This window comes from Rattus norvegicus, chromosome X (assembly GCF_021556685.1).
Source record: "Rattus norvegicus strain SHRSP/BbbUtx chromosome X, alternate assembly SHRSP_T2T, whole genome shotgun sequence".
Taxonomy (NCBI): domain Eukaryota; kingdom Metazoa; phylum Chordata; class Mammalia; order Rodentia; family Muridae; genus Rattus; species Rattus norvegicus.
This window is the reverse complement of record NC_141554.1, coordinates 57,118,102-57,145,880: the sequence shown is the minus strand read 5'-3', so window position 1 is coordinate 57,145,880 and position 27,779 is coordinate 57,118,102. Positions and strand designations below refer to the sequence as shown.

Below are 27,779 nucleotides of genomic sequence, written 5' to 3'. Positions count from 1 at the left end.
AGAACCCAACTAACAACTAACCCAAAGAAGATAGCCATACAAACGTAATTCCACCTCTAAAAACAGAAGTAACAGGAAACAACAATCACTATTCCTTAATATCTCTTAACATCAATGGACTCAGTTCCCCAATAAAAAGACATAGATTAACAGACTGGATACTTAAAAAAAAAAAACAATGACTTCATGAAATTAATAGGCAAATGGATGGGACAAGAAAATATCCTGAGTGAGGTAACCCAGTCACAAAAGAACACAGAGGGTATGCATTCATTGATAAGTGGATAGTAGCCCAAAAGCTTGGAATACCCAAGAAAAAATTCACAGACCCCATGAAGCTCATGAAAAGGAAGAACAAAATGTGAATGCTTCATTCCTATTTAGAAGGGAGAACAAAATATTCATGGGAGGAAATATAGGGAAAAAGAGTGGAGTAGGAACTGAAGAAAAGATCATATGTAGTCACCAAACCCCATCACTATTGCTGATGCAAAAAAGGGCTTGCTGACAGCAGCCTGATATGGTTATCTCCTGAGAGACTCTGCCAGAGCCTTACTGATACTGATGAGGATGTTTGCAGCTAACCATTGGACTGAGCATGGGGACCCCAATGGAGGAGCTAGAGAAAGCAATGAAGGAGTTGAACGGGTTTGAAACCCCATAAGAAAAACAATATGAACCAACCAAATCCCTAGAGCTCCCAGGGACTAAACCACCAACCAAAGAGTACACATGGAGGGATCCATGGCTCCAGCTGCATATGTAGCAGAGGATGGCATTGTCTAGCAACCATTGGAAGAAAAGCCCTTGGTCCTGTGAAAGCTTGTTTCCCCAGTGTAAGGGAATGCCAGGTTGTTGAGGTGTAAGTGGGTGGGTGGGAATCAGAGCATCTTCATAGAATCAGGGGGAGGGAAAATGGGAGAGGGGAGGAAGAGGATAACATTTGAAATGTAAATACATAAAATATCCAGTAAAAATACATTATAAAAGGAAAAAAAAACCTCGTTGGTCAGAGCTATTCATTCTCCAATATCATCAAATATCTTGCTAATGTTTCTAAGCTACACACACACACACACACACACACACAGAGAGAGAGAGAGAGAGAGAGAGAGAGAGAGAGAGAGAGAGAGAGAGAGAGAGAGAGCTCTCTAATTGGACTTAAAATCCACTCAACAGGAGGGAAATCATGAGTGGTGTGAAAAACCTGACCAACTACCTGGGGTGAAGAAGTCATGGACCTGAGAGGAAAACACACTATTGCCACTTTACTAAACCAGCACAATCCCAAACTGCATAGTATAAATATTTGTTTTTCCACCGACAGATAGGTATAATTCCTGATCCTCATCCAAGGAGCTTCTCTTTGCAAGATAGAGCATTATGGAGAACCACAACTGGTCAAAATGGAAAGAACAAACAGTGATTGTGGGGTACCCAGCCCCAGTTGATATATCCACAACACAACTCCTGTACCTAAGACTCAGGGAGCATCATTCAGAGGGTGCAGGAGGACTGTAAGGACAAGAGGGTCAGAATGTCTGCTGTGAGATTGTACCTTCTAGCTATGGCATTGAAGCCTCACGTAGGATATCTCATCAACATGGCTGCCGAAATAAGAGCTGAGCAAGGATGACACTGCACGGTGCTAATATGGAAGGGGAAAATCTCATTGGTGCTCAGGGACAGACTAAGAACTATAGGCAAGTATTAAAATCTTAGAGGAAATAGTCTTCCTATTTGGCTATCCAATACTAAGTGGTCAGCATGATATCATAAGTGAGTATATTATGTGTGTGTATATGTGTGTGTGTGTGTGTGTGTTTGTAACACTATAAAAACTAGGTTTATTTATGTAGTTAGGCATGTTTGTGTGCATGTTTGTCACACTAAATAAACTAAGCAGGTTTTATTTATGTAGGTAGGCCTGTGTGTGCCCACGTGCATGTGTGTGTAAGAATAGCATTAAGAAGAAGAGAACATGAACATGATTTCCAGGAAAATGCCTAGGAAGGAGAATGAATAGAAATCTGCAGCTCTCAAGGGGGTGGCAGGGCAGAGGCTACCAGGAATCAATGTAGGTGACCTTAACCTAGATGCCTAACAGTGGGGACATGCAACCTGAAGAGGTCACATCCTGTAGCCAGGAAGGACCCCCAGTGGAGTGATAAGGACACTAACCCACCCACAAATCTTTCAACCCAAAAGTTTTCCTGTCTAAAAAAAATGCAGGGTCAAAGATTGAGCAGAGACCAAAGGGATGACCAACCAACAACCTGTCCAAGTTGAAATCCATCCTATGGGCAAACACTAATCCCTGACACTATTAATGTTACTTTGTTATGCTTGCAGACGGGAGCCTAGCATAACTGTCCTCTGAGAGGTTCCACCCAGAAGCAGTCTGAAACAGAAACAGATAGCCATAGCTCAGAATTTGTTTAGTGGTCAGCGACTCCTGTGGAAGCACTAAGGGAAGAATTGAAGGCCTTGAAGGGGATGAGAACCTCACAGGAAGACCAACAGATTCAACTAACCTGGATCCCTGGGCTGGAATGAGGCCCCCAAGCACATTTGTAGCTGACATGCAGCTCCCTGGCTGCCTTGTCTGGACTCAGTGGGAGATGTTTTTGTTGCACCTAATCTGGCAGAGACTTGATGCTCCAGGGTCGGGGATTAACCAAGGGGTCCCCACCTACTCAGAAAGGATGGTGAGGGGGACTGTGTATAGGGGGGATGGGAGGGGGACCAACTTTTGGGAGGAAAATAAATAAATTAATATATATTACTAGTTGAATTGAGTTATTTTTCCATTGTTTTTTTACCATTTTAATGTTTCTGAATTTTTAATTTATGCACATCACACTCTAAAACGACTGAAAAAGAATAAACTATGGGGCTCACAGACTTAAAAAGAGGCTTTTAGGTATCGATCTTCATTAATGCTCTCCTCTAAAATGGTTTTAGCCTTTTGTGCTTCTAAAATTAAAATGTTATCCTTAGGTTTTGCAATTTGGGTCTTGTAAGGAGATAAAGAGGGAAGAAAAAAAAGTTTATGATTCAGGGGTGTAATAAACTCCAGCTGGCACATCATGAGCCTGGTTATGTCAAAATAAATAAATGATCAAAAATAATCTTATTAAGAAAAACAAACTCATATTGGAACTTTGGAAAAATAAATGTAGGTAAGACAAGTGAAATGAAAATAGGAAGGATATTAAAATTCAAAACCTAATTGATTATGTATTAGTCAGATCAAAGCCTTTGAGTGATAATGAGTCAGTGAACAGGGATTACCACCTGTCCTATTCAACTAGCAGCTGGACCTACCAAGAACAGCTGGACAAGAACACTTATATAAATTAGCCTTTAGATGCACAAGCTAAGTTTTTTCACCAGCTTCTCAGTTCTGCATCTTTATCACTCTTGCCAGAAGTAAAAAGCTTTTTATATTTTGATGCTGTTTTTGCCTTAGGGAAAATGGAGCTTTGAACACCAATATTCCCAAGGAACAGAATTTGTCTTCTAAATCTAATAAAGCAAAGATGTCAGATGCACGTGGGTTTTCCTGTCAGTGGCTCATCTTTTGCTTTTACATTTTACACAACTACAAATTCTTTCAAAAGCAAATAGAAATATAAATTCTTTTAAAATCCACATTATTAAAAGCCATTCATCTTTATACCTAGCACGACAACCCTAAACATGTAGCATCATTTTATTGGGATTTTCTTTGAAGTGACAACACCTATGGACTCCTGGAAATATGTCAAATAATTTCAAGTCGGGATTGTAGTTGAAGCATCCAGCAGTCTTTATTTGGTGGTAAATTATTTTAATGTTAGTAGGAGTGTTTATCTTCAAATTATTATGGGCCTGGAGTGGAGCTTCATGGTAGAATGTACGCTTAGTGTACATGATGCTCTATGTTGGTTTTCTAGCATTCCTCTTCCCCTGGAAAGCTATCATGGAACAATAAATTACTAAGCCTATCTGTCTGTCTATCATCAGCCTCATCTATCTCCAACTTAGCAAATTCAGGCCCTCAATTCAATTCCTAGCGCAAAACTCTCCCTTTCCTTTCCCATCCTCCTCTCTCTTGGTGAATTTCTCCTGATGCAATAACACAGTTAAAGACTTCAAGTAGAGTGTTCGATGATATCAGTTAAATATTTTTTAAGAGAGAAAAATCTGTAATAGGAAGTCTGAAAAAGGAAAACCTACCCTTCACCCACCACCTGTTAATTCTTATTTTTCCTTCAGTTGAGGGCAGAAATAAAGTAGTCAATTAAGTTTGGGAGACTGGTAGCTAGCCTTTTTTGAACACTATACTCCAGACTCTGGTTGGCTGTTGTTGTAATTCTTCTGTTTCCCAATTTATGTTTATGTTCGAACCACTATACATCTACTTGTTCTTGAAGAGATATTTGGAAAATGGTCGATGAGAAGGAAAGAAAAGGAGGGAAGAATGAAAATTAAAAGGCAGCATGACGTGAAATGCTTAGAACAGGAACATAAGTGAGAGAAGAGAATACCAAGAGAATATATAGATGCTTTTCTTCTTCTCTAAATAAAGAATCCCATGTACTTTGGATAGCCCCCGGCTTGTTAAGTCTATGGGAATCACCCATGCAGGGCAGGCAGGACAATCAGTATCATCCACCCTTTTTAAACACTTGAAATCTAGGTGACTCCATGAGTTAGAAAGTCCTTTCCATTGCTACTTGTGAGATAAGACTGTTCAAATGTTGAGCTTCAGTGCAGTGATTCTTGTAATGTAATGTCTGTCAGTTGTCAACAATTTATCAGATAACCAAGTCCAATTCCATTAAGATAACAGTTATACTCTGGAGTTGAAGACATAGAACCATATAGAGGTGGCTTTTGTCTGGAAAGGACAAAAGAATGGAATAAAGTTTTCAGTTCTCCACTACAGACAGAATAAAAGAAACTAAGAGATCATTTCGTGTGCTTTGTTCATTTAATCAGAAATGAAAGGTAATTTTATTACCCTAAATCCCTGTTTTAAATTCTAAGGTTAATAGGCATAGGACAACTTTGGAGGAGTAATCAAATTTGTGCTGCTGTTATATATTCAAAAGGTTTTAACGGGCATTTTGGGTGCTTGAGTAATATTAACACTTAAAGTCTGTTATTTATTTTTGGTACTAGGTATGAAATCCAGAGCCCCATGCATGCTGAACAAAGTTCTTTATCACTTAGCTATATTCCCAGCCAAGTATATATACTATATGCTTGAAAATTAAACAACTGGCAACTTACTTACCTTATAGTGTACTGATATCTAAAAAAGCCAGTATTAAGTTTGTTTATAGAAAGATAGATTATGAACTATACAACTGTACATATTGGAGTAAAAATATTTGTATCAAGGGCTAGATATATTACTGTTCAGTTGTTTTGAGAACTAGCTGTGCACTATTCTTATTATGTTTTTGAGACAGGGTTCACTGCAGGGTCCACCATTAGGTGGCTGATTTGGAACTCTCTATGTAGACCTGGCTGGCCTTGAACTCAAAGAGATCTGCCTGCTTTAGCCTCCAGGAGGACTGAGATTAAAGGTGTACCCTAACACACCCAACCAGAGAACTAGATACTCTTGTCCAGGACCCAGTTTTGGTTCCCATGACCCACATGGTGGCTCATAGCCAGCTCTAAACCAAGTTCTAGAAAATTGAACATTCTTTTCTGCCCTTGGGTATCAGATGTGCATGTGATGCACATACATATATTCATACATATATGCATAAAATTAAAAAATGGATAGTTTAAAAAAAGTGCTTGTGGTATGTTTTGCTACTATAATATACTTCAAGTGGGCTACTAATCAAGAAGAGGTTCATTTACTTCATGATTTTTTGAGCTCAAAGTACCAAAACTAGCTGCATATGGTGGCTCCCACCTCTAATCTCAGTACATTGGAGGTAGAAGGAAGAGGAGAGAGAGGGCAACTTCAGAAGTAGAGTGAATTGAAGAGGTCAGTCTGGGCCCCATGAAATCCCTGCTTAAATAACAAAACAAAACAAAACTTCAAATATTGCTGCACAGGCTTCTACCAAAGGCTACATAGATTCATAATGGATGGTGGAATGTCATTTTCATGCAGGCACGCAGACATGCACAGAAATGACTGCATGATAAGCCAGAAAGCAGGGAAAGCTGGGTGGGTCTTTTATAACAACCTTCTGTGACAAGTAGCAAAGGGCATTATTTTCTGAGAATTTATTCCATGGGGCTCACAGATCTTCAGCAACCTCCAGTTTTCAAATTTTTCATAACTTCTCAATAACTTCACCTTTTCAACTAAGTCTTCAATCCCAATGGACACTTGAGAGACACATAAGCCACTCTCAAGCTGAGGAAACACTCAGACTTCTGAAAACTCCAGAACACATGAAGTCAAAATAAGGTTTAGGGCAAAAATGCAAAACCAGGGAAATAAATGAAACCATTTTAGCTGTTAACAAAATTAGATATTTAAAAATCTACAATTTCATGGGCCCATGGGTGCTCATAGAAACTGAACTACCAACCAAAGAGAAGGCATGGACTGAACCTAGGTCTCTTACACACACACACACACACACACACACACACACACACACACACACACACACACACCCCACATCTATCTATCTATCTATCTATCTATCTATCTATCTATCTATCTATCTATCTATCTATCTATGTAGCAGATATGCAACATGGTCCTCATGTGGGTTGCCTACAAACTGGGGTAGGGCCTGTCTCTGACTCTGTTGCCTCCCTTTAGATCCCTTTCCCCTAGCTGGGCTGCCTGGTGTGGCCTCAGTGGAAGAGGTTGTGTCTAGCCCCACTGCGATTTGATGTGCCAGGACTAGTTGGCACCCAAGGGACCCTTCCATTCTCAGAGTAGAAGAGAAGCTAATGGGGGGAGGGGAATGTGAGGGTGAGACTGAGAGGAGGGGGGCTTTGATCAAGATATAAAATGAATAAATAAATTAAGGAAAACGACAGATTTATATTCAAAACTACAGGTTAAATAAATGTTAATAGAAAGTTATTATTTGTAAACAGAATTATATCTGTTCTACTGTGCTTTTGATTAGTTTAGAATACAAGTTGCAAACCAACAGACTTTGGGCTAAATTGGGATTGCGCACATGTTTTGTTGAGCCTACACAGTTTTTTTTTTAAATTTCATATTACTCAACATTTAAATATTCAGATTTTTTCCAGAGTAATTCAAGCTTCTGGCTTAACATTAAATGGAATGATGTGGCCTTGTTCGTCTACCACTCTTCCATGCTAACTACTGGCCTGAACCAATAGCCATCACTCTAGAGACGGACATGCAATGCACGGAGCAGCCCCTGGAACCTCTTATCCCCCACTTGACCATGCTTGCTCATATATATTAGCAGTTATTCGCTATTATATTCTTATTTTATATTCATTTTTTCCATCTGTGGTTCAGAGAAGCAGGCTTGACTACAGAAATCTAAGACTGTTTTTGTTTGAAGTCAAATAACACTGTCTTAGTGTTTGCATTGTTGTGCAGAGACGGCACAACCACAGCTTATACTGGGGTTAGCTTACAGCTTCAGAGGTTCAGTCCATTATTTTCATGACAGGAAGCATGGGAACATACAGGTAGACATTGTGCTGGAAAAGGAGCAAAGAGTTCTCTATTTGGATTGGCAGGTAGCAGGAAGAGGGCCTGCCTTAAGCTTCTGAAACCTCAAAGCTCGCCTCCTTGACACACTTCTTTCAATAAGGCCATACGGACTCCAACGAGGCCACAAATCTTTATCTTTTGAAATAATGCCACTCCCAATGATCCTATGGGGTGGTATTTTCATTCAAACCACCACAAACAACAAAATGTAAAAATATAGAAAACGAGGGCAGCCTATCTTATTTATGGAATTGATTCTGTTTTTACAGGTTTTCCCTTAATTTTAACTAATAACTCGGGACCAGATCACACCATTGACAGAAATGCTAATTTTAAACTCTTCAAGAGACTAGAAGAGGCAATCCTTTCCTCGTTCCTTTAATGAAAGCAGATAAATCATGATACCACAGTTTGACAAGAATTACAAACTGTATCAGTAATACACATAGATGATGAAATAATTCTAAAGAAAAGGCTAGCAATTTATTTAAGTCAAATGGTACGTGTCCTGGTGTCCTGATTCATATCTCACAACCAAGTTGGAAGGAAATCAAGAATGGAAAAATGTGCTGGGCAAACTCGATATGTAAATTTTGTTGTGATTTCCTTCTTTTTTCCTTTCCTTCCACTTTGTCTCTTTTCCTGTTTCTCTGTCTTCACTTCTTTCTCCTCCTCTTCACTTTCTCTCCCCCTTTCCTGTTTCTTTAAGTAACTGTATATAACATTTAAGAAACTTTTATAACATTTATGTTTACTTTTATGGTCTAGGGATGGAAACCATGGTCTTGTACATGCTAATCAAGTAGTCTACCCCTGAGCTAGACCTCAATCCAGTTTTATTTTTAACATTTAGATATTTAATCCAGCTGAAAGTGATTTCATGTATCCTCATTCATTTACTGCCTTGCTTCTCTTCCATTTTTTTCTTTCCCTTCCTCTTGCCCCTCTTTCTTGTCTTTCATGCTCAATAATACCTGGGCCACACACATGAAATGTACCCATCAGTGAATAATATTAACAGGTCAAGAGTCCTTTAAGGAGAAAAAAGAAAGAAAAAAGGAAGAAAGAAAGACCACCACCAACTCAGAGGGTGCGCTAGAAAATTAAATTTCAACTAGATTACACAGCTAAATATTAAAAGCAGTTGGGGTTGAGGTCTAACTCAGTGTTACAGTATTTTTCTAGCATGTGTAAGGCACTGGGTTTCATCCCCAGAACCAAAAGAAATAAATGCATAAATAATTAAAGTTTCTAGGTGATAACTGGAGATAATATAATCATAATTTTGAATATGTCAAAGTTTCTTAAGTAGAACACATGATTATCAATATTGATAAAATTATACATTGTACTAACATTAAAGTTAATAACATCCATTGAAAGGTACAGCCAAGTAAGTTAAAATGGAAGAAATATTTATATTCTGAGCTTAATACACATATAACCAACACTCTTTACTGTATACTAAGTGTCTATGTACTTATGTGCATATATGAGCCAAAATATATATCAAGGGGAATTTTTGGAAACTTTATTGGAAATTCCTTAAAACAGGAACAACTGAAAGTATCAACAATACAACAATAAAGCATGGTGTATGTTTACAACAGAATATCATATAGCAAGGAAAAAGACTCATAGACACAAAAATGTGGATCTACCTCATGAACCTTAGTCATAAAAGTTTATGACCAAGCTTATATGTACTGTGTTCTTCAATTTCTAAAGACTTAAAAACAACAGGGGAGCTAAATCATAGCATTACATGGTAGATTATCAGTTACCTTTAGAGTGAGAAATTGGACAACTATTATTTGGGGAGGAGTAGTCTACCGATAAGTTTGTTTATTATCCTGGCATGGGCATGTTCATCTTGTGATAATTGTATTTTTGCTGGATATTATCAACATATCTACTTTCTACATGTGTTTTTCTTTAAGTTAAAAGAAAAATCCGCTTCTCTAAACATTGGTTTTTTTTTTCCAGAATGTCCATAAAAATAGTGCTTTGAATTCAACAGATGCCTGAAATCGTGTCGCCAAATGGTTTTTCTTTTTCTTTTTTTAAATTGTTGTTATTAGAGAAGCTGCGGTATAGTTTTCAGATCTGTCTAATAAACAAAGCTACCATAATACAGTAATGAGAATTAAGTTAAAATTATGTCACAGCCTCACCTGCTGGCTGTTTTTCATAATCATACTCTACACCTGCTTTCATATTATATGGTGAACAGAAATTTCTCCATGCTTGTTAATGTTAAGATAATGTTTAGAGTATGATATACTTTAGAACACAGGATAAGGCACAAGATAGATTTTCAGGGGTTGCTGGCAGTACAGAATGTATATTCTATGGTAGTATTGATTAAGTGACTGCGTGAAATTTAGTTCTGATTGTTCAACAAATGTTTAAAACAGAAAAGGCAAGCTTCCACCCACAGCTTAGGTGAAAATGAAATTACTGACCTGGAAATGAAAGATAAGCACAATTATAAAAATTTTGCCTTTTGTGTTATAAACAGGAATGAATTAACAATACGGCATAAGGGAAGAATCAGTCAGATTAGAGAAAAAAATGACATGTTCTTGTTTTTAGTTCATGATGCATGATCTTTGGTAAATCAAGCTAAGTTATAGCCTTAGTTTCTATATCTGTTAAAATATGCCAAATCTTTCTTTGAGGAATGTAAAAATCAAACTGGACAGTAGAAATTAAAGAGTTTTATAAAGTGGTATGTAAACATACAGGATTAATTCTGTATTGGCATACAACTTTTATATCAATGACTATGTCATGCTAGAAAAGACCAAGACAGCAGATATCTTAAGATCTGCTTTTCTAGTACATGTTAACTCCATTATTAAAATTAATCCCCATCTCTTGGAAATACCTTTTCAATTAGCTGTAAAATGAAGGTTTGGGTTGGATTATCTCAATTTTTTTCTTACTCTTAGATTTCATGATTTTATCTTTTCACACTCAAGTAAAGCCATTTTTTCAGTCTAATTAGCTGACTCTCAGTGCCACGATGCTGACACACTATAGATCTATGCTACCAAAGATAAGTTGGGTTGGGGATTTAGCTCAGTGGGGGTTGGGGATTTAGCTCAGTGGTAGAGCGCTTGCCTAGCAAGTGCAAGGCCCTGGGTTCGGTCCCCAGCTCCGAAAAAAAAAAAAAAGAAAAGGAAAAAAAAAAGATAAGTTGAGGGGAATGGCTTCAAACCCACAGTAGCACCTTTGAATGATAAAGTCAGGATGTTACCCATTGAAGAAAGGCAGGGAATTATGTTTTCTGATTTTTTTTCCTTAAATGGAGTTCTAAGATATGATCTCTGGGCTTTCGACAGTATTGGGTGAATGCTAATCTAGGTGATTCTCTTTTATGGTTTTTATCTTCCTATGTGTATGTATGTATGTGAGCAAGTGCACATGTGTGTGCATAGGGTATGGAGGTCTGAGGTTGATATCAAAAATACTTTCTCAATTTTTCTCCTACGTTACCATCGCTTAGCATACAGTTTTGCTATCCAGATATTTCCTTCTTCTACCTTCAGGAGCTCAGAAAAGCAGGCAGGCCACCATATTTATGTGACATTTATGTGGGAGCTTGGGATCCAAATGTGAGATCCAGCTTATACAGTAAGTGATTTAACACTAAGCTATCTCCTCATGAATATGTAGCCCAGGCTGGCCTCCGACTTGTAATCTCTTACATCAACTTCTTTAGTGTATCCTAATGGTTTATGTTACTACAATTTGTTGCTTTACTTTTTGATACATGGTCTTACTAGAAAGCCCAGGCTGACTTTGAATTGGATCCTCTGTGTGGTGGCATTACAAAAGAGGGTCACCACTCCAAGATTTAGGTGATTCTCCTCAAATGTCCAGCTATTGTGGGTTTCTCAATAGTGTTTCCTAGGTATTGAATATTTATGTTTCTAAGAGACACTGTGGGTTTGCAAGCTTTGAAGTACTATGTATTGATAATATGTGCAATGCATTCTGATTTTTTTGGTCCCTGTACTTGAAAGAAGAAGCGCTAAAAATAAGACCCATATGCCACTCAAAGAATAAGAAGTTATTAATTGTGAACATGGAGAATAAATTTATAAAAGGAAATTAGCTTTGTGATGTAAGGTGTTCACGCAGCATCCCTAAACTTTCAAAGCATCATCCAACCTGTTAACAGCTAGAAAACATGGCCCCTGGCTGGGTATAAGAACACCAAATGTGGCTTTTTATTTTCTTATTTTTTTTACAATGAAAAACATTAAAAAGTTTGGTAACTAACTCTTCATTATCTGTCTGAGGATGGATCAAAGCTTCAAGAACAGAATAACTATGGAGAGACTTTCTCTGAGATACTCAACATGGAACATGCAGTGTTCATAAATATAGGGGAAATCTTTCTGAATGAGGAGAGAATAGATTCTTGCTGTCCCGGAATAGTTTTATTTGAACATTACTATGGGAATACCCAAATGATTGCTGCTACAATTGAACAGTCCTTAAAACTGAACTTTAAGTTCTATAACTATCCATAGCTATGGCATCTAAAAATAAGACTAATAGCTTAAGGGCTTGTGGTTGTGAGAAAGGACTAAAATTATCATTGGAAAAAAGCACACTTTTCTATTTCCTAAGAGCCAATGCCAGCCTACTTTTTGAATCCAGAGGATGACAAGTTTGTCGCAAAGATTTTTATGGGAACCTGCAGTACGTTGAAAGATTCCCTTGAGAAAACAGTTACTGTTCCCTTTACAGTGGGTCAAGAGATTGTGATTTCCAGAAGAAAGCTGTTTTATAGGCACCTTTTAAAACTCTATCTAAAAGCAGATGAGTGGGTCCTAATGTTACAAAGAACTACTCTGAGCTAAGTGAAGGAGTACCATTGGTCAAGTGGGAACAAAGAACAGGGCTCAAAACTAAAATCATTGCTCATTGAATTGTACTCAATATGCCTGGTGTCAAGTCATAAATGCTCTCACTTTTCATATGTTTGTTAGAATTTTCTTACAGTCACCAGATCCCCTAACTTACAATTTTTCCTTAGGATTTAGACTCTGCACTGGTTGGTACTGCTCTAAATTGGATCAAGGATTAGAGTACTAGACTCCACAGAGGCTCATTATTTCTATTAACTATTTGAGTTCCTAGGTTACAACACATGCTTTGGCATTTATACAGTGATCCACTCTTTAGAATAATCATCTTTTCTAGAGTCTATATTTAATCTTCTGTCCTGTGTCCAACTGTAAGTATGCTATACATGGTCACTTGCAAATAAATGTCAATGGTTTAGTCAGGGCAACTGATTGTTAGAAACCTGGAGAAAAGTCTGTGCAAACAAAATCTACAATTGTACATTATAACTTATTGTGGTCGCAGTCAGTTTATAACACATGTTCCTTGCACAGTGGCAAACTAAGTTATATCTGAAGTGTATCACACTCTTAAGAGATGGTGATAGCATGCATGGGATTGGGATTTGGTAATGGGAGTAGGATTGGTTGAAAGAAACAAGAACCAGAGTAGCATCTGAAAACAAAAGAATGTTGAGAAGAAATAACACGTTTGAGGGGTTATTTCTATGGGTTGTGTGCTCGGTTTATAGATTTTAAAATCTGTTGAAATAGAAAATGAACTTTCAAGTTGTGGCACAAATGCAGAGAAGAAGAGAGTTAGTAGGAGCTGGTAATGAAAGGTGGAAAGTGGCAATTTTCCAAAACAATATATAGATCCATATTTAATGGCCTTGAGTAGAAATATAGACATCAGATTGGTTGGCAACATCTCCTGACAAGGTTCTGACAGATGAAAATACATAAACATTCTTTTCTGGCCACAGTTTAGTAGATTATGGGTAGATTTGGTTCACTGGAAAGTGGGGGGATACCCACAAATGATGTCTATGGTTCTACAGTCCAGGAACATACACGGGGGTACATGGCTTTCCATGGGAGTTGCTGCCTTTCAATGTAATCAAAGTACTGGGTTACAGCTTGCTGGTTAAATGACTCAAGTTATCTAGGGTCCTCCATTATGAGATAGAATTGATAACAGCATGGATGTATTACTGACAGTACTTTCCTTGCTCCATTTTGTTTTATTAGTGGAGGCCAGCACGGGCTTGCCTTTAGGTACCTGAGAGGAATGCACAGCTTTCCAGTTCTTACATGTGGAATGGGGCAGACAGCTAGGCTTCACTTTGAAAAGAGTGGCATGCATACCAGCCTGCATCTAAGCTTAGGGCAACACTTCTAGGCTTGAGCGATGACATTTTTGTGTAATAAATGAAAATGAAACTTCATTTGAATTTCATAATTACCTACTACTGGTGTGATTTAGAAGCAGCTGGTAGGTCAATATGGTGCTCTTTTTATGTAATTTAGCACCGAGAAAAGCATAATGCTAGATATGCCACTATTAAAATGTTTCAGATAGCTTTAGCCACATACAAAAACACTTATAGTAATAATGGTGAAACTATTGCTTGAGACTCTGCTAAGGTAGTGTTGGTCTATATTTGATCCATTTAAAAAAACTTTATGTAAAAGATGAATGAGAATGATCACTAACCCATATCTACAGCAGTTTTATTTTATTTTATTTTATTTTATTTTATTTTATTTTATTTTATTTTATTTTTCTAAATGAGTCCAGTGGCGAACCTAACAGGACAAATCTGTTTCTAATGAATGAAATGGAAACACCATGAATACGTATAATGCTTCTGGACTGAACCAAATACTTCATGAATACCCTTTCTGGAACCACATAGGACATGGCATTGGTGAGCAGCAGGCTGGCAATGAGTGAATGCAGCTCAGCAGGTCAGACATGTACAGCTGGACGCCGATCTGAAATTTAGCTACTCTACCAGGCAAAACAAAAATTTGGAAAGAAGACATTCTAATGCTGCTAATTAAATTTTTTTGCATAGACTTAGAGATCTAGTGTAGTATGCATACACACAAGGGGCATAAATATCTTTGGAAAGTGTTCCAGTAAGCTTTGCCTTTGAAGACTATTTTTCTGTATTTTTGATTTTGTAATTTTTTTGTTTTTTTTTTAAACAAAATATAACAAAATACCTCCTGTTGCCCTGAATGCTAATGGCGGAAGAATGTTGCTATGGTGATGCTAATTTCAACACTGTTGCCTGTGGACTTCACATGAACTCGCTGTTTTAACTTCTGCAAATGTCATTTACAAAATGAAAACCCATTAATGATTAGTGAGGGCACAATGTTCCACTTTAATTAGAATAATAAGGAATGCTGATGCACAAACTACAGGTTTGTGAATTGCTCCTGAGCCTACACTGTCAAAATTAATTACTACGGATGAAGATTTGCTTTTTTATTTTTTTCCTTAACAGAAGCTTTAGAGTAGAACCACAGTACTTTGACTTCAAAAGACTTAAAAACTCCTTTTATTTTAAATTTAAAGGTTAAAAAATGAGACAGAACATCAGTCCTAGAAATATAAATAAAAACTTACTAAGAAGAGACAAGCATAAATTAAAAACACGGGTCAGAGACCACTCACTCGAGAACTGAAAAGGATACAGCTAATTGCTATCTTTAAAGATCGAGCGGGGGGACGAGGCAGGTAAACTGTTCAGATATTTTGAAAAGGACTAAATGTGTTGCACGCAGCAAGCATCTTGATATTGGATTTATATGTCCACACAAGAAAACAACGAACAATTAAAACAACTACAAAAAGACATGTGAAAACAAAGTCATTTCTGTGGCAAGAGACTGACTGACTGTAAAACAGTCTAATGTTTGAACTTGCTTGTACAAATTGTGTAACATCTCATCTAAACACGAAATTTGGGGTGTGTATTCCACATCTAAATGTATCCAGGTGGTTTGGTATAAAACTGTCTGGGATGACTTTGTTTTTGATGTTCTTCTGGGTTAGTACTTGCTCAGTTAGATCAATTTATGTCATTAGTGCAGTAATCCGAAAAGAGGTGATATTTCTTCCTGAATGAGGAAGAGACACTTTTTCAGTATTAGACAAGTCACTCCACAGACGTTTCAAGCCTGTAGGCTTTGGCAACATGTGATGTGGGGGATGAGGATGACACCAATACTATATATAGTCTGTAGAGTAATCCTTGAAAAACTCCCATCACTTTCTGGGTCTTGAGTCAAACAATATTACTGGGTCTGTAGAGCTATCAAATTATCGGTGTTATCAAGGTGAAAGCTGGATTTGTGGTGGCCTTAATTGTCTCCCTGTTATTAACCCTAAAGTATCATATTTGGGAAGAAAACTGTCATTTGCCTTCAAAATGGTAAAGTAACTGTAACACGTATTGCTCAACAAAAGGTATGGCTCAAAATTACATGACCAATATCTTCTGTATTTTATTAGCAGATGGAAAAATTAGAGGAAGACATTATGGACATGCCCACAGCAATTATCTGGGTGGCTATAGGCAACTTAACGTTGTTTCTTTATCTTTTTCTGTTATCCATAGTGACCATTTGCTACATTTGTTGTAAGAGGGAAGCTTACCAACATTAACTTAACAAATTGCTGGTAAGAAGTCCTGTTTTAATGCCAAGCAACCAGAGCTTCCAGGGACTAAGCCACTACCCAAAGACTACCACATGGACTGACCCTGGGCTCCAACTTCATAGGTAGCAATAAATAGCCTAGTAAGAGCACCAGTGGAAGGGGAAGCCCTTGGTCCTGCTAAGACTGTACCCCCAGTGAACGTGATTGTTGGGGGAAGGGCGGCAATGGGGAGAGGATGGGGAGGGGAACACCCATATAGAAGGGGAGCGGGAGGGGCTAGGGGGATGTTTGCCTGGAAACCGGGAAAGGGAATAACAATAGAAATGTAAATAAGATCTTCCTGGTTGCTGCCCCTGCAGAGAGCCCATGGGCAGCACCCCACGAGCAAACTTGAGCCTCGGGACCATAGGTAAGACCAATTTTCTGCTGCAAGAAAGCTGCCTGGTGAGCTCGGGACACACGGAGGCAGAATTCCTCTAGGACCCGGCACGTCCCGTGTTTACCGGAAGTCCCACACCCGCTGATCCCGGCCTGCAGCAGCTCTCTACTCCCAGACCCCGTGAGAGAGAGACCCAACCGCCTGGTCAGGTGGGCACTCCTGAGGCTGCAGAGCGGAAGAGACCACCAACACTGTCCACCCCTGCCCACATCCCTGGCCCAAGAGGAAACTGTATAAGGCCTCTGGGCTCCCGTGGGGGAGGGCCCAGGAGTGGCAGGACCCCTGCCTGAGACACCGCCCGAAACCTGAAGGAAACAGACCAGATAAACAGTTCTCTGCACCCAAATCCCGTGGGAGGGAGAGCTAAACCTTCAGAGAGGCAGACAAGCCTGGGAAACCAGAAGAGACTGCTCTCTGCACACACATCTCGGACGCCAGAGGAAAACAGCAAAGGCCATCTGGAACCCTGGTGCACTGAAGCTCCCGGAAGGGGTGGCACATATCTTCCTGGTTGCTGCCGCTGCAGAGAGCCCGTGGGCAGAACCCCACAAGCGAACTTGAGCCTCGGGACCACAGGTAAGACCAAATTTTCTGTTGCAAGAAAGCTGCCTGGTGAACTCAAGACACAGGCCCACAGGAACAGCTGAAGACCTGTAGAGAGGAAAAACTACACGCCCGAAAGCAGAACACTCTGTCCCCATAACTGACTGAAAGAGAGGAAAACAGGTCTACAGCACTCCTGACACACAGGCTTATTGGACAGTCTAGCCACTGTCAGAAATAGCAGAACAAAGTAACACTAGAGATAATCTGATGGTGAGAGGCAAACGCAGGAACCCAAGCAACAGAAACCAAGACTACATGGCATCATCGGAGCCCAATTCTCCCACCAAAACAAACATGGAATATCCAAACACACCAGAAAAGCAAGATCTAGTTTCAAAATCATATTTGATCATGATGCTGGAGGACTTCAAGAAAGACGTGAAGAACTCCCTTAGGGAAACACAGGAAAACATTAATAAACAAGTAGAAGCCTACAGAGAGGAATCGCAAAAATCCCTGAAAGAATTCCAGGAAAACACAATCAAACAGTTGAAGGAATTAAAAATGGAAATGGAAGCAATAAAGAAAGAACACATGGAAACAACCCTGGATATAGAAAACCAAAAGAAGAGACAAGGAGCTGTAGATACAAGCTTCACCAACAGAATACAAGAGATGGAAGAGAGAATCTCAGGAGCAGAAGATTCCATAGAAATCATTGACTCAACTGTCAAAGATAATGTAAAGCGGAAAAAGCTACTGGTCCAAAACATACTGGAAATCCAGGACTCAATGAGAAGATCAAACCTAAGGATAATAGGTATATAAGAGAGTGAAGACTCCCAGGTCAAAGGACCAGTAAATATCTTCAACAAAATCATAGAAGAAAACTTCCCTAACCTAAAAAAGGAGATACCCATAGACATACAAGAAGCCTACAGAACTCCAAATAGATTGGACCAGAAAAGAAACACCTCCCGTCACATAATTGTCAAAACACCAAACGCACAAAATAAAGAAAGAATATTAAAAGCAGTAAGGGAAAAAGGTCAAGTAACATATAAAGGCAGACCTATCAGAATCACACCAGACTTTTCGCCAGAAACTATGAAAGCCAGAAGATCCTGGACAGATGTCATACAGACCCTAAGAGAACACAAATGCCAGCCCAGGTTACTGTATCCTGCAAAACTCTCAATTAACATAGATGGAGAAACCAAGATATTCCATGACAAAACCAAATTTACACAATATCTTTCTACAAATCCAGCACTACAAAGGATAATAAATGGTAAAGCCCAACAAAAGGAGGCAAGTTATACCCTAGAAGAAGCAAGAAACTAATCGTCTTGGCAACAAAACAAAGAGAATGAAAGCACACAAACATAACCTCACATCCAAATATGAATATAACGGGAAGCAATAATCACTATTCCTTAATATCTCTCAACATCAATGGCCTCAACTCCCCAATAAAAAGACATAGATTAACAAACTGGATACGCAACGAGGACCCTGCATTCTGCTGCCTACAGGAAACACACCTCAGAGACAAAGACAGACACTACCTCAGAGTGAAAGGCTGGAAAACAACTTTCCAAGCAAATGGTCAGAAGAAGCAAGCTGGAGTAGCCATTCTAATATCAAATAAAATCAATTTCCAACTAAAAGTCATCAAAAAAGATAAGGAAGGACACTTCATATTCATCAAAGGAAAAATCCACCAAGATGAACTCTCAATCCTAAATATCTATGCCCCAAATACAAGGGCACCTACATACGTAAAAGAAACCTTACTAAAGCTCAAAACACACATTGCACCTCACACAATAATAGTGGGAGATTTCAACACCCCACTCTCATCAATGGACCGATCATGGAAACAGAAATTAAAAAGTGATGTCGACAGACTAAGAGAAGTCATGAGCCAAATGGACTTAACGGATATTTATAGAACATTCTATCCTAAAGCAAAAGGATATACCTTCTTCTCAGCTCCTCATGGTACTTTCTCCAAAATTGACCATATAATTGGTCAAAAAACGGGCCTCAACAGGTACAGAAAGATAGAAATAATCCCATGCGTGCTATCGGACGACCACGGCCTAAAACTGGTCTTCAATAACAATAAGGGAAGAATGCCCACATATACGTGGAAATTGAACAATGCTCTACTCATTGATAACCTGGTCAAGGAAGAAATAAAGAAAGAAATTAAAAACTTTTTAGAATTTAATGAAAATGAAGGTACAACATACCCAAACTTATGGGACACAATGAAAGCTGTGCTAAGAGGAAAACTCATAGCACTGAGTGCCTGCAGAAAGAAACAGGAAAGAGCATATGTCAACAGCTTGACAGCACACCTAAAAGCTCTAGAACAAAAAGAAGCAAATACACCCAGGAGGAGTAGAAGGCAGGAAATAATCAAACTCAGAGCTGAAATCAATCAAGTAGAAACAAAAAGGACCATAGAAAGAATCAACAGAACCAAAAGTTGGTTCTTTGAGAAAATCAACAAGATAGATAAACCCTTAGCCAGACTAACGAGAGGACCCAGAGAGTGCGTCCAAATTAACAAAATCAGAAATGAAAAGGGAGACATAACTACAGATTCAGAGGAAATTCAAAAAATCATCAGATCTTACTATAAAAACCTATATTCAACAAAACTTGAAAATCTTCAGGAAATGGACAATTTCCTAGACAGATACCAGGTATCGAAGTTAAATCAGGAACAGATAAACCAGTTAAACAACCCCATAACTCCTAAGGAAATAGAAGCAGTCATTAAAGGTCTCCCAACCAAAAAGAGTCCAGGTCCTGACGGGTTTAGTGCAGAATTCTATCAGACCTTCAGAGAAGACCTCATACCAATATTATCCAAACTATTCCACAAAATTGAAACAGATGGAGCCCTACCAAATTCCTTCTACGAAGCCACAATTACTCTTATACCTAAACCACACAAAGACACAACAAAGAAAGAGAACTTCAGACCAATCTCCCTTATGAATATCGACGCAAAAATACTCAATAAAATTCTGGCTAACTGAATTCAAGAGCACATCAAAACAATCATCCACCATGATCAAGTAGGCTTCATCCCAGGCATGCAGGGATGGTTTAATATACGGAAAACCATCAACGTGATCCATTATATAAACAGACTGAAAGAACAGAACCACATGATCATTTCATTAGATGCTGAGAAAGCATTTGACAAAATTCAACACCCCTTCATGATAAAAGTCCTCGAAAGAATAGGAATTCAAGGCCCATACCTAAACATAGTAAAAGCCATATACAGCAAACCAGTTGCTAACATTAAACTAAATGGAGAGAAACTTGAAGCAATCCCACTAAAATCAGGGACTAGGCAAGGCTGCCCACTCTCTCCCTACTTATTCAATATAGTTCTTGAAGTTCTAGCCAGAGCAATCAGACAACAAAAGGAGATCAAGGGGATACAGATCGGAAAAGAAGAGGTCAAAATATCACTATTTGCAGATGATATGATAGTATATTTAAGTGATCCCAAAAGTTCCACCAGAGAACTACTAAAGCTGATAAACAACTTCAGCAAAGTGGCTGGGTATAAAATTAACTCAAATAAATCAGTTGCCTTCCTCTATACAAAAGAGAAACAAGCCGAGAAAGAAATTAGGGAAACGACACCCTTCATAATAGACCCAAATAATATAAAGTACCTCGGTGTGACTTTAACCAAGCAAGTAAAAGATCTGTACAATAAGAACTTCAAGACACTGAGGAAAGAAATTGAAGAAGACCTCAGAAGATGGAAAGATCTCCCATGCTCATGGATTGGAAGGATTAATATAGTAAAAATGGCCATTTTACCAAAAGCAATCTCCAGATTCAATGCAATCCCCATCAAAATACCAATCCAATTCTTCAAAGAGTTAGACAGAACAATTTGCAAATTCAACTGGAATAACAAAAAACCCAGGATAGCTAAAGCTATCCTCAACAATAAAAAAGACTTCAGTGGGAATCACTATCCCTGAACTCAAGCAGTATTACAGAGCAATAGTGATAAAAACTGCATGGTATTGGTACAGAGACAGACAGATAGACCAATGGAATAGAATTGAAGACCCAGAAATGAACCCACACACCTATGGTCACTTGATTTTTGACAAAGGAGCCAAAACCATCAAATGGAAGAAAGATAGCATTTTCAGCAAATGGTGCTGGTTCAATTGGAGGTCAACATGTAGAAGAATGCAGATCGATCCATGCTTATCACCCTATACAAAGCTTAAGTCCAAGTGGATCAAGGACCTCCACATCAAACCAGATACACTCAAACTAATAGAAGAAAAACTAGGGAAGCATCAGGAACACATGGGCACTGGAAAAAATTTCCTGAACAAAACACCAATGGCTTATGCTCTAAGATCAAGAATCGACAAATGGGATCTCATAAAACTGCAAAGCTTCTGTAAGGCAAAGGACACTGTGGTTAGGACAAATCGGCAACCAACAGATTGGGAAAAGATCTTTACCAATCCTACAACAGATAGAGGCCTTATATCCAAAATATACAAAGAACTCAAGAAGTTAGACCGCAGGGAGACAAATAACCCTATTAAAAATGGGGTTCAGAGCTAAACAAAGAATTCACAGCTGAGGAATGCCGAATCGCTGAGTAACACGTAAAGAAATGTTCAACATCTTTAGTCATAAGGGAAATGCAAATCAAAACAACCCTGAGATTTCACCTCACACCAGTGAGAATGGCTAAGATCAAAAACTCAGGTGACAGCAGATGCTGGCGAGGATGTAGAGAAAGAGGAACACTCCTCCATTGTTGGTGGGATTGCACACTGATAAAACCATTCTGGAAATCAGTCTGGAGGATCCTCAGAAAATTGGACATTGAACTGCCTGAGGATCCAGCTACTCCTCTCTTGGGCATATACCCAAAAATGCCCCAACATATAAAAAAGACACGTGCTTCACTATGTTCATTGCAGCCTTATTTATAATAGCCAGAAGCTGGAAAGAACCCAGATGCCCTGCAACAGAGGAATGGATACAGAAAATGTGGTACATCTACACAATGGAATATTACTCAGCTATCAAAAACAACGGCTTTATGAAATTCGTAGGCAAATGGTTGGAACTGGAAAACATCATCCTGAGTGAGCTAACCCAATCACAGAAAGACATACATGGTATGCACTCATTGATAAGTGGCTATTAGCCCAAATGCTTGCATTACCCTAGATGCCTAGAACAATGAAACTCAAGACGGACGATCAAAATGTGAATGCTTCACTCCTTCTTTAAAAGGGGAACAAGAATACCCTTGGCAGGGAATAGAGAGGCAAAGATTAAAACAGAGACTGAAGGAACACCCATTCAGAGCCTGCCCCACATGTGGCCCATACATATACAGCCACCCAATTAGACAAGATGGATGAAGCAAAGAAGTGCAGACCGACAGGAGCCGGATGTAGATTGCTCCTGAGAGACACAGCCAGAACACAGCAAATACAGAGGCGAATGCCAGCAGCAAACCACTGAACTGAGAATAGGACCCCCGTTGAAGGAATCAGAGAAAGAACCGGAAGAGCTTGAAGGGGCTCGAGACCCCATATGTACAACAATGTCAAGCAACCAGAGTTTCCAGGGACTAAGCCACTACCTAAAGACTATACATGGACTGACCCTGGACTCTGACCCCGTAGGTAGCAATGAATATCCTAGTAAGAGCACCAGTGGAAGGGGAAGCCCTGGGTCCTGCTAAGACTGAACCCCCAGTGAACTAGACTGTGGGGGGAGGGCGGCAATGGGGGGAGGGTTGGGAGGGGGACACCCATAAGGAAGGGGAGGGGGGAGGGGGATGTTTGCCCGGAAACCGGAAAAGGGAATAACACTCGAAATGTATATAAGAAATACTCAAGTTAATAAAAAAAAGAAATGTAAATAAGAAATACCCAAGTTAATAAAGATAAAAAATATTAAAAAAAGAAAGAAAGAAAAAAAAGAAGTCCTGTTTTAATTTGGAGATGTAGAGAGATACGTAATAGATTTTACCCTTAGAGCAAGAAAATATTTGGGTAGACCAATTAATGGCTTTACATCAGTCCCTATGGGAAAATGAAATGACAGGACAACAAAGAGACATCCTAAAATTTGGGATAGGTACCTCCAGCATGGCACACAATCTGACCATTTAGGTCTCTGAAGTGGAAGCAACCAAATGTTATTTAAGTTTGTAAGGAGATGAAAATTGAGGGGAATGTGAGAGCCATCCTCAGACTGATATTCCTGATGATGATGATGTTCAGTGTGTGTATGTGCGCACATGTACATGAACTCACGTGTGTGTGTGTGTGTGTGTGTGTGTGTGTGTGTGTGTGTGTGTGTGTTCAGTATCACAGTAATTAGCAGGAATCCTAATCATTCACTGACTTCTGTTTTCCACAGAAGATGAATAAATTTAGTAGAAAGCTCCATCTTACCCTTTCTAGTGGTGATAGGGGAAGAGTGGTTGAGAATGTCTCTGGATGATGAGGAAGAGATAAGTGTGAAAGTTACACCCTGAGGACATGGATCAAATGACTTTGAACAGGGAGAAGGGCTCATTTCTCTTCCCTATCAACACACTAGCAAGTCTCTAGTTACAAACTTCGATCCCGAGAGAATCTGAAATCATTGGTGCCCATAGTAACAACAAACCTCAACCATAATAACCACAGCTATAACCAAGCTCAAATAGCTCAACTGCCATCCTGATTCAGATTAATCTCCATACTAAAGGCCTATGGAGTTTAGTATCTACTAGTTTATTTATTTCACCCCTAGAGTATTAAGTATACTCAAAGACAAGGAAAAGGAAAGGCAGACAGACAGAGATATGGACAGACAGAAAATCAGGATAAAGAGACAAAGAAATGTAAGAATCAAATTCAAATATGTTTTCCTTGTTGGGGATAAAAGAGAGAAAAGTGTTCTTTCTGTTGTTTGTGTGAGACAAGGTTTTGTGTATCCTTAGTTGGTTTAGAACTTATTGTGTAGTTTAGGCTGGCCACATGAAGATCAGTCTGCTTCTACCTGGAGTGCTGTGATTAAGGGCATGAGCCATCAGATCTGGAAACAAGATATGGTGATAAAACAACAACAACAACAGCAACAACAACAACAACAACAACAAAATTAAATATGTTAAATTATTCCATGGGAAGGGAGATGATCTTGAAGACCAAATGGGTATTTCCAACCCAGAGCTGGACCTGGTAAGGGGACATCAAATGGTAATGTTAGAAGCCATAAATCAACAGAGTAACAAAAAGAAACAATGCTCTATGTAGGTACTTATGCAGAAGAAACACAGAAAAAGCATCAGTGAATTAAAGAATAAGGAAACAGACATGACAAAAATTGGCACTGGAGATATGGCTCAGGTTAGGTATCATGTTGCCTAGCATTCACTAAGCTCTGTGTGCTGTCACCAGCACCACAAAATTCACAACTGCTTGTGCACACATTTTGTCCCAGCACTTGGGAGGTAAATGCAGGAGGATAAGAAATGAATGATTATTTTCAGCTATATAGCTATATAGTTGGTGGCCAGTCTTGGCTACATGAAACCTTGTCTCAAAAGAATTAAAGAATTAAAAACAAGAAAAATGTAGGACTGGAAAGATGGCTCAGCATTAAGAAGACACTCATCTGCTCTAAATACTCCCCAAATACAAAATGTTTATCTTCATTTCTAGCACAGTACCTGTATTTCAAAAGAGAAAGAACTTTAACATTTGCATTTTCAACATGCATGGTTACTGTTGCTAGATATACAAAACTAATATCTGAATTAATAACTTTAACCCAGACCCTACTTTCTCTTGACTGTGATTGTTGCATGTCATAAATCATATCTGTTTCAGAAATCTACAACCAAATCACCGCTTCACAATTGTTTATTTTTCAGTGTTCTTTATCTTATTGAAAAAATTATTTTCCATTGCTCAGAAATATAGATGTGATCTTCACAAGTTTTTCTCTTTGTTTATAATTTCTTTCCTACTATTTATGCTCAAGTCCTAAGAAATTTTGACTCCAACACTCCCAAGGATCAGGAGAGATGCCTTATAAGGTAAAGGTGCATGCTGGGAAAGTCTGGCAACCTAGCTTGATAGCTAGAATCTATGTACAGGTGGAAGGAGAGAACCAACTCCACGAAGATGTCCTGTGACCTCCACATGTATTTTGTGATTTTGTGGCAGATTCTTTCTCTCTCTCTCTCTCTCTCTCTCTCTCTCTCTCTCTCTCTCTCTCCCACACACACACACACACACACAAACACACACACACACACACACACACACACACACACATATATATATATATACCACATAATTAATCATAATAAAACAACAAGAAATATGCTTTAAAATGTTTTCCCAAACTGTGTTATCCTTTTCATCTATAAGATAACATCATTTTGGTTTGAGTACCACCATTTCTCACCTGGCTTTCATAAAACAAAACCTTCTAGTATTTGCTTCCTGGGCTCCCATTGAATTCATTTGCATAATCATCCAGAAAGCTTTGTGAGTTTTCTTTTCTCTAGTACTACTTATCCTGTTCTTTTTAGTCCCTTGTACTGTTGGACTCCTTTTAAAATTTCCTTGATATATGACCTCTCTTTGAGGGTTGTATTAACTCCTTAGTATTAACTCCATTATCTAATCTGTGCTATATTTTGGTGACATTTTATGTGTTAACAAAATGCATCCTCTGTATCTAACATATTATCTGGTTCATATACTTATAGTAACCAAATATATACTAAATTTATCAATCATCCACAAGCATATATTTAGATTACTACTTGAAATTATTTCTCAGGCAAAGAGTTTTCAATCATTTAAGTGCATTAACTGTAAAAGACTTTTAACATTTGTGAAAACTGAAAACTAGCAATAAGCAGTTTGTTTTTAAAAATGTGACTGAGTTTAAACAAAATATTTTAAGTAGAAAATAACTTCATCTTAAATTGGCTAATTATGGGTGAAATTAGCCATTTATGCTTCAACACTGATCCGAGACAACCTTGTAAACTGTAACTCTTTAATGAATCATAATTCACTTTGTAGTTTTTTGTCTTCATTTTAACATTTGAGAACAGTTTGCAAATATACTAATTAATCTCTGCAACAGTATTGTACTCATATATTACAGGCCAATGCAAGGAAGCAAATCATAGGAGATTTGAAACCACAGAAAGAAAACATTCTTCTCTAAGGAGAAATAATAATTTTTGTGTCTCATTAGTAGTCATCAATATACCTTTAGCATAGAAGTGAAATAAAGCCAGAAATTACTTTTAGCGCTCTCTCTCTCTCTCTCTCTCTCTCTCTCTCTCTCTCTCTCTCTCTCTCTCTCTCCTTCTCTCCCTCTCTCCCTCCCTTCCTTCTTTCCTTCCTTCTTTAAAGACAGTTCCCTGCTATATAACCCATGGCTGAATTTGAACTCATAATTCTCTTGCTCCAGCTTCTGGAGTATTGCCATATTGGCATCACACCCATGTAGCAGTTTCTACATGAAAATTATCATTTAAATCATAAACTGTACAGTTCAGTAGCATTAGGCACACCATTGTGTGAAGCATCCCTACCACCCATTTCCACAAGGTTTTCATCAACTCTAACAAACTATTCTTCACTCTGTATTTATACTCTTCATCCAAGCACTAGGTGACTGTGAATCTGCTTTCTGTCTCTCAATTTGACTGAGTACTCCAAGGAATGGAATCTTAGAATATTTATCCTCTTATATATCTGACTTATTTTGTTTAGCAGACTGTCTTCAAGTTGCAGCTATGTTATATATTAGAATTAAACTTATTTTTAAGGCTTTGAGTGTTTTATTGTGTCTGGCAACAAATTTTGTTTATACAATTATATGGTAAGAACCAGTTAGGTTTCCACCTTTGTTCTATTGTGAATAATGACTCTTTGAATGCTAGAATAGAAGTATCTGTTTTAATTCTCTCTTCCATTCTTTTAGTATATTTTTCAAAGTCATATTTCTTGATCATATGACGATTTTTGTTTAATGCTGTAAAGAACCACGAAATTGTTTCTCATAGTGTTATCTCAACTTTCATTCCCAGCAGCAACACACAATTCGTAGACATATTCACCAATATTTTCCCACATTTATTTGTTATAGCCATCCTAATGGGTGTGCTATGGTATTTCATCATGGAAAGGCTTTTGGTTTTGTGCATACAAGTCCTGGAGAGCATCTAACCCAGGGCAGTGTGCATACTAACTACACACTATCTTGATTAAGTATAGCCTCAGCCCTTTTTCCTTGTGGCTTTGATTTATTTTTATCTAGTGATGAATGACATTTAGCATCTTCTAAAATGTTTAATTTCTTTTCTTAAGACCGTTTTCATTCTCCTGCTTTAAGTTAAACATTCTGATTATTTTCATTCTCTACACAATATACTGTGTTTCTCTTCCCACGAGTTAAAGACAATTTCCCTGCCTTTTAGGGCTCATCTTAGTTAGGCTTCAGGCTCCATTTGTTCCATGC

The 27,779-nt window shown here is 38.4% G+C and overlaps 1 protein-coding gene across 9 annotated transcripts in view; it reads right to left on the bottom strand.

Moving 5' to 3' along the window:
• The window catches only part of Dmd (dystrophin), a 2,349,574-nt gene that overhangs the window by 189,923 nt on the left and 2,131,872 nt on the right, over positions 1 to 27,779 (bottom strand).